The following is a 7,961-nucleotide window of genomic DNA, read 5'->3' on the forward strand; positions in this document are numbered from 1 at the left end:
ATTATTCAGGGTTCTCTAGAGTCATAGAACTTACAGATATACTCTATATAGTAAAGGAATTTATAGATGACTTACAGTCTGCAGTCCAATTCCCAACAATGGTTCAGTAGTAGCTGTGAATGGAAGTCCAAAGATCTGGCAGTTGCTTAGTCCCAAACAGCAAGCAGGTGAAAGAGCAAGAACCAGACTCCCTTCTTCCAATGTCCTTATATGGTCNCCAGCAGAAGGTGTAGCCCAGATTAAAGGTGTGTGCCTCCACACCTTTAATCCCAGATGACCTTGAACTCGGAGATCTTCCTGTCTTAATCTTCTAGAATCAATAGCTACTGTGTCTCAAGATCTCCACACCAAGATCCGGATCAGAAACTTCTATCTCCCAGCCTCCAGATTAGGGTCACTGGTGAGCCTTCCAATTCTGGATTGTAGTTCATTNCAAATATAGTCAAGTTGACAACCAAGAATAGCCACTACAATCCACCCAGTCTGCAGTCCAATTCCCAACAATGGTTCAGTAGTAGCTGTGAATGGAAGTCCAAAGATCTAGCAGTTGCTTAGTCCCAAACGGCAAGCAGGCGAAAGAGCAAGAACCCAAGATGATCTTTAAAATTAGGTATTCATATGATCAAAAAGATGCATTTTGGGACCAGGCATATGCTATCAGTCATAAAGAAACCTACCCGACTATGCTCCTTAGCAACTAAGTTTCTCCTTCTCTAAGAGGTCCCTAAGAGAAGCCCTGGGTAGCAACTTCAGGCCACAGAGTGACTGCCTGCCACAGCTTAGCTGTCTGTACTATCTTTTGCTTTTCAATGGTTTCCTTAATACTTTGTGATCTGTGTCTGCCTTTTTTTTTCCATTCCAGTTTTACTGTATGTGCTGCCAAAGCAAGCACTCACCTTCATTTCAATCACTTGAATAAGATGCCAAGATACTGGAAACACCCAATCCAGAGCCTACTCACCATTGTGAGCACTCCAGCCTCCACCTTCCAAATCCTGGGGTTACAGAGTGGACCACCACTCCAATTTCCAATGTGCTTTGCATGCAGCTAGCTCCTAAAATGGTGCAGTTGCACCACCCAGGTATGCAAGGCTCCTGGTGGATGTTCTCTTTAACTTCTGAGGTTAGCGATGGCACAAGCCAATAGCTCTGCTGGAAGGCACGAAAGGGTTAAATGCGGAGGAAAGTCTGAATGGCTTTTCTTAGTTAGGGGCAGTTTCCTGAGAGAGTGCTGAAACAGAAAGTGAAGGGAGGACCAGCAAGGGGAGGAAGGGTGGGGTTTTGTCTGCTTTTGCCCTGCAGGCTTCCAGCACTGGTCTGGTCCTCCTCCGTCTAAGCTCGGAGGGAGCCACCAAGCCTGTTGGTTGGGTTAGATTGGGCAGGCCCACCTAGTGGGGCTTATCTGATGATACAGGTCTTGTTAATACTGACCAAACAAATACTCCCCTGGAGGTGAGAATTACAGATGCTCTGCTGTCTGTTTTACAGGGATTGGAACCTTCCCTTCCCTTGGGCCTGTGCTGGTGACTAGGAGGTGACCTTTTGACCTCAGAAGATCAGGATTTCTTTTCTTTCTTTCTTTCTTTCTTCTTCTTCTTCTTCTTCTTCTTTGGTTTGGTTTGGTTTTTCCGAGACAGGGTTTCTCTGTGTAGCCCTGGCTGTCTTGGAACTCACTCTGTAGACCAGGCTGGTCTTGAACTCAGAAATCTGTCTGCCTCTGCCTCCCGAGTGCTGGGATTAAAGGTGTGCGCCACCACGCCCGGTGAGATCAGGATTTCTAACTTGAGCTTGCTAAGGGCACCATACCCGTCACATTTCTCCACGCTTCAGACCACAGAAATACCTCAAAACCTATCCTCGGGGAGACATATTGGAAACTTGGAAGCTCCTACCTCCTGTGTGACCGCTCACAAATCAACTCCTTTTGCAAAACTTGATATTGCAGTGATTAGTACAGGTATGGTGAGCAAAACAGGCCACATTGAATAAATCAATATAGGATATGAACCATGTTAATCAGCTCTGGAGTGTTCCTAACACCCACATCCTATCCTGGACCCTAGGAAGACAAACAGCTCTCTGTTTTCCACATGAACGTGAGTGACAGTCATCATGTCTTCCGATGGGACAACCCAACACCTACCACCCCTAACACATCACACACACACACACACACACACACACACACACACCACTTCTAAAAACCATCCTTCATATCTTAGTCACTATGAAGAACTGAGGGTTGATCATTCTTAGGGCCTGGACTGTGGCCTGTGCATGTTCTCTCTCTCTCTCTCTCTCTCTCTCTCTCTCTCTCTCTCTCTCTCTCACTAACTGCCTCCCACCACCGAAACACAACTCTGTACATTTTCACATCACATGTATTGAGTGTGTATGTGTATGTATGTGTTTTAATGACTATTTTGCCTGCATATGTGTGTCCCGCATGGATGCCTGGACCGCACAGAGGTGTCAGATTCCCTGGAACTAGACTTACAAATGTTGGTGAGCATAAGTGCTGGGAATTGAACTTGGGTCCCCTGCAAGAGCAGCAAGTGCCATCTCTCCAGCCACTTACATCCAGATGTCATGCTGGGGTAATAAGCAGGCTGTATATGTCTTCCTGCCTCTGAGAGGGCACCCATAAACGCCCACTTGCATGCTGGTCATGGTGGACTATGTTTCTCCTTTCTCCTCTCCCACCTGAGAAGGCTGCTGATCTGAAGGAGGAGGGGGGAGGTAAAGGGGGGCGGTGAAAAAAGTCTTCTGCTCCCAGAATCCTGAGCACTGTAGGGAAAGCCGCCTCTGTCTGCTTCAGGGGCCCTTCACTACCACACCAGCCAAGCTTAGAGTGCCCCGCCCCCATCACCTAACTTTTTTAAAACCCCTCTTTCCTGTATAGAGGAAGCCTAGATCCCCATACTGGGAGGGACTGGCAACAATTAACAAAGGCACCATGGAGTAAAGACAATTAACAATCCAGAAAAGAGGGGAAAGAGAGGCTTTGTTCCGGTCTCCATGACAACGGAAGGGGGTGGCAAGGGAGGAGGAGGAGGAGGAGGAGGAGTAGGGGCCATCCAGAGAAGCTGATCCTTTCACTTTTCTTTCCGTCCCTCCCTTTTCGCACCACTTTGGGTTTCTGCCAGGGAGACCAGGAAGATCTTAAAGGGAGCAGGGCTAGGACTGGCCAAGTCTCAAGAGGAGAGATTTGTGCAGAGTGGCTCCAAGGTTGGATCCCTAAGAGCCGCTGGGGAGTTAAGGAAGACCAAATCAAAGTCATCCGAGCCCTTCCTCTGAAGGGCTTACTTTGTCCTAAGAACTATACCCAAAGGCAGCGCCTGATCAAAGCCACCTTGATGGCGCCGACTTCCTCCTTCCTTCTCCAGACTTGTCATAGGATGAGGCAGTCAGGGAACCAGCCCTGCGCTGGTAGGGGCCAGAGCAAAATGAAGTGTAGAGTCCCCGGATCAAGCATTAGGAGGAGCTTTAAATGGTGACAGCAGACTGTTAAATCAAAGCAGGAGGTTCCCAGTGGCAAAACCAACTCTCCAGGAAGCAGCCTGGGGCCTGCACTCTGTTGGCCTCATTAGTCTGAGTGAGGGGTATAAATGGGACACTGCTTTGGGGGTGAGTCTTTTCTCCATTGACTGACTCACACGGAGTCCAGCCTGACTTCGAACTGGGTGACCTTCCTGCTTGCGTTTCTAGAGCGCCAGGAGCACAGGTGTGAGCCACCACTCCATGTTGGCTGCCTGGATGCTTGTTCTCCTCAGTCACTGGGGAGATGGAACTGCGTGGCCTTCGGGTGACCTCCTTTAAGATTCCATTCTGTGCTCCTCTCCAAGGTGAAAAAACACTCCTTCGCATGTGCTGATGTGCTGGGGTCTGAATTGTTGTGACCTCGCCCCCAACCCCTCCATACACAAATTCACGTGGCGAAAGCTACCAGGCAGTCGCGGCAAAGGTGACTACTGGGGAAGCTGGCTGTGTTGTGTGGGCTGAGGCTTCGCGATCAGAACGCACAGCCGAGGCCGTTTTTTGAGGAAACCTTACCTGATTCCTACTTTGCTGCTACTTGGGTGTTGGACTTCCTTCCCATCCTTTAGAGACAGGGTTTCTCTGTTAGCTCTGGTTGTCCTGGAACTCGCTCTGTAGACCAGGCTGGTCTTGTACTCAGGAATTTTTGTTGTTTATAAATTACCTGGTCTTTGGAATTTTGTTCCAGCATCCCACACAAATTGGCATGTCTGCTTCGGAACAAGAGAAAAAAAATTTCTTCTTTCTTTTTTGTTATTGTTTGTTGGCTTTTTTTTTTTTTTTTGAGACAGGGTTTCTCTGTGAAGCCCTGAATGTCCTAAAACTCATTCTGTAGACCAAGCTGACCTCAAACTCAGAGATCCTCTGAAATAAAAGGCATGCACCACCATGCCAGGCAGGGAAAGGGTCTCTACAAGATTGGTTTAGTTAGAACATGGTCATTCCAGCAAGCCCTACTTCAGTTTGACTGGTGTCTTTATGAAACTAGGATATCTGGACCCAGAATCCAGATGATTCTGGGTTCTGAATGATATATGGCTGATAACATGCGAAAGTCATGGGGCATCTGCAAATGATACTGAGAAGCCTGAGACAGATCGTCCCTCAGAGCCCCACTCTCCCCTGGACTGGGATTGCCAGCCTCCAGGGCTGGGAGTCAGCTAACTTCTGTCATGTAAGCTGCTCCTTCTGGGGTGCCTTGGCAGATGTTACAGATGCTCAGAGGCTCTGGTCTGCATACACAGGCTTCCTTGACTCAGGCTTTGTCCTTGGGAGCCTGGGCTGTGTGCTTGTGTTGCGTCATTACTTTACTTTGAAAGGAAACTGTCTATTACCCTGTTACCCTCCCCTGCAGCCCAGTCTTTTAACTTGTATACGCACATACCGCATCCATGGGCAGGTAGACATTTTTTCTTGCTTTTTGAGACAGCATCGCGAGTGGTCCGTTTAACCAGGGACTCTTTTCTGACTGAGGATGACCATGAACTCCTAATCTTCCCGCCTCATCTCCCAAGGGCCACCACACCTGCTGGAGCTTGTACGTCTTAGCCGTTTGATACATTTTATTGTTTTCATCTCTTTGGTCTTTTATGGTTGGAGTTTTAATGATTTTACTTATCTCTGTCATTTTTAATCTGTTGCGTCTCTCTCCTAGCTATTTCATATTGTTTCTTTTTATCTCCTCTTATCGTCTAGATTTATTGTTATTATATTATCTCTTTTTTCACTGTCTTTTATTTCTAACCCTTGCCTTATCGTGTCTTTGTTCTATCTTTTAATTTCTTCTTAGTCTATTTGGCTTATTTTTAGTTCCTTCTTTATTGCCTGATGTCCCCTCTCCCCTTTAACTGTTTTTAACCATCTCTTTATTTCTTTTGAGTTTATCTTTTTATTGTCTGTTGTATTATCTGCCATCTTTTTTTTAAAAACTGTTTTCAATTCTCTCAGCTTATTAAATGTGGAGGATGGAAACACAGCCCGCAGGAGAAGCTTCGAGGCTAACCCAGACGCCATGGGGAAGAAAGAGGCTGCAGAGGCGGTATGCTCCCTGCTTTCCTAGCTGGCTCTGCAGAAACCCTTAATGCCTCCTTGGCCTCAAAGCTGGCCTCTCCCACCTGTGGTACAGGACACTAAAGGATAAAATTCCCTCAGAAAGATAGGAGGCTTGCTTATAGTGCAACACAGTAGGACTGCTACTCAGATGCTGGGTGTAACACATGCCTATAATCACCTTGGGAGATAGAAACAGAGAGATCAGCTCAAGACCAGCCTTGGCTGCCACAATCTCTCAAACTCACATGTATAATCCCAGCACCTGGGAGGCTGAGACAGGACGAAGATGGCAGTGAGCTGGAGGCTAGCCAGCTCTCCATAGTGTGGGTCAGCTCAGACTACACAGACGATCCTGTTTCAAAGTTAAACAAAGAGACCTTAAATTGGTCTCTCATGTTACACATCATCAAATGGCTGATATCTCTGTAGTTCGGTGGTGAAACACTTGCCTGACCCATGTGAGAACCTGGGCTCTGTCCCAGCGGTGAAAAATAATAAAGTTATAGTCCAGTAAAAGTACCCGACTGTCAACATTTAGTCTTTCTTCCAGGCAAGATTGTGGGAGTTCTTGTGTAAAATTCTGCTGGTTGTCTCCCCAACATCAGTTTTTCCTTTCTTGGCTAACAAGTGTAGCTGAGAAAATGACTATCAATAAAAAGATTGCATTTCTCAACCTTTTCTTGCTATTGAGGATGGGCAAGTGCCTGGAGTCTGCCCTAGGCAGAAGTTACATGCAGCTTCCTGGTTCTGCCCGGTAAAGCTGGGAGATGCATACTTCCTGGTTTTTCCCTGCGAGCCCTGCACAGAAAGATACATGCAACTTCCTGGTCGTCTTACAGAAGAAAGTAGGGTGTTCTCCCCTCTCCCTTTCCTGTCACTGGCTAGAATGTAGGCATGGCAGCAGTAGCTTTCCCAGGCCATGAGATAAAAGAAGAGTATTGACCATCAGCGAGGAGTCTGGCCGGGGCCCTGCCTCGGGAGCCCTCGTAAAGCCCTGCAATGCTTGCTTCTCAACAACCACAGGACAATAAACTGGTGTTGTGTAAGCCTGAGTGACAGGAGCCTTTGTTCCAGCAGCAGCAGCAGCAGAATCAATTCCCTCAGAGACTAGTTCTCTCCCCCCCAAAAAATGTCTGAAATTTTAAGAGCTAAAGAGTGACCAGCCTAGAGTCCTATCACTCAGACAATATTTAGAAAATAATCAGCTCTGTCCCTACTGGGTTACTGTAAGCAAGGAGGGCTCTCTGTGGTCATCGGGGTGCCTGATGGGGGATGATATGGCCTCTGTGTGACCTGGGCCTCTGAATCCATGCGGATCTGCTCTGTTCCTCATGCCCCGTTCTCTGGTGTCTGGAGGGCAAGCAGGGATTTCACATTAGCTCATTTGTTTATTTACTTTGAGACGGGGGTTTTATAATGCCGTAGTGGCTGACCTGGGAGTCATACACAGACCAGGCTGGCCTTGAATTTACAAAGATCCGCCTGCCTCTGCCTCCAGAGTACTGGGATAAAGAGTGTGGCCCACCACCTTTCTCTCTTTTATTCATTCATTCTTTTGTTTTCTGAGACAGGGTTGTGTGTGTGTGTGTGTGTGTGTGTGTGTGTGTAGCCTTGACTGTCCTGGAACTAGCTCTGTAGATCAGGCTGCCCTTGAACTCAACAGAGATCCTCCCACTTTTGTTTCTGGAGTGCTGGAACTAAAGGCATAAGGCAAGACGTCCTGTAGTCAGTCTATGAGAATATTGTGGCAGTAAGTCTCCAGTGATCCCTACCAATTGGTGCTCACAATAGTATCCAAAAATAATCTCTTCTCAGTAAGTGTATGTTGGTCTAATGACTCATTTCTAATACCTAGAACAGATAGAAGTTACAATGTATGACAGACCAGACCATAAATGGAGGATGGCTTTTGAGTCACCTGCTGTGTCAGACAGCCCAGTGGAAAGACTGAAGCTACCTGCCCACAGTGAGCTTGGAGTCCAATCCAGTCAAGAGAATGGAGCCCCAGGGAAAGACCTTACAGAGTCCAAGTAAGTCAAGGCCACTCTGCATGAAGAGAATTACGTTCCACACTGGCTCTGTTTTATTTACTCAGGGTCTCGTGCATTCTGGGCTGGCCTAAAGCTCACTTTGCAGCTGAAGGTGACTTTGAAGGTGACTTTGAACATCTTATCCTCCAGCCTCCACCCCCCAAGTGCTGGGATTGCAGGAGTATTCCAACCAGAGGCAGTTTATACAGCACTGGGTATGGGACCCAGGGCTTCTTGCATGCTAAACAAGCACTCTACCAACTGTGCTCCATCTGCAGTTCGTATTTATTTATTGAGACAGTCTCTCTAGTCCAGGCTGGCTTCAAACTCCCGATCCTTCTT

This window comes from Mus pahari, chromosome 5, assembly GCF_900095145.1.
Source record: "Mus pahari chromosome 5, PAHARI_EIJ_v1.1, whole genome shotgun sequence".
Taxonomy (NCBI): Eukaryota; Metazoa; Chordata; class Mammalia; order Rodentia; family Muridae; genus Mus; species Mus pahari.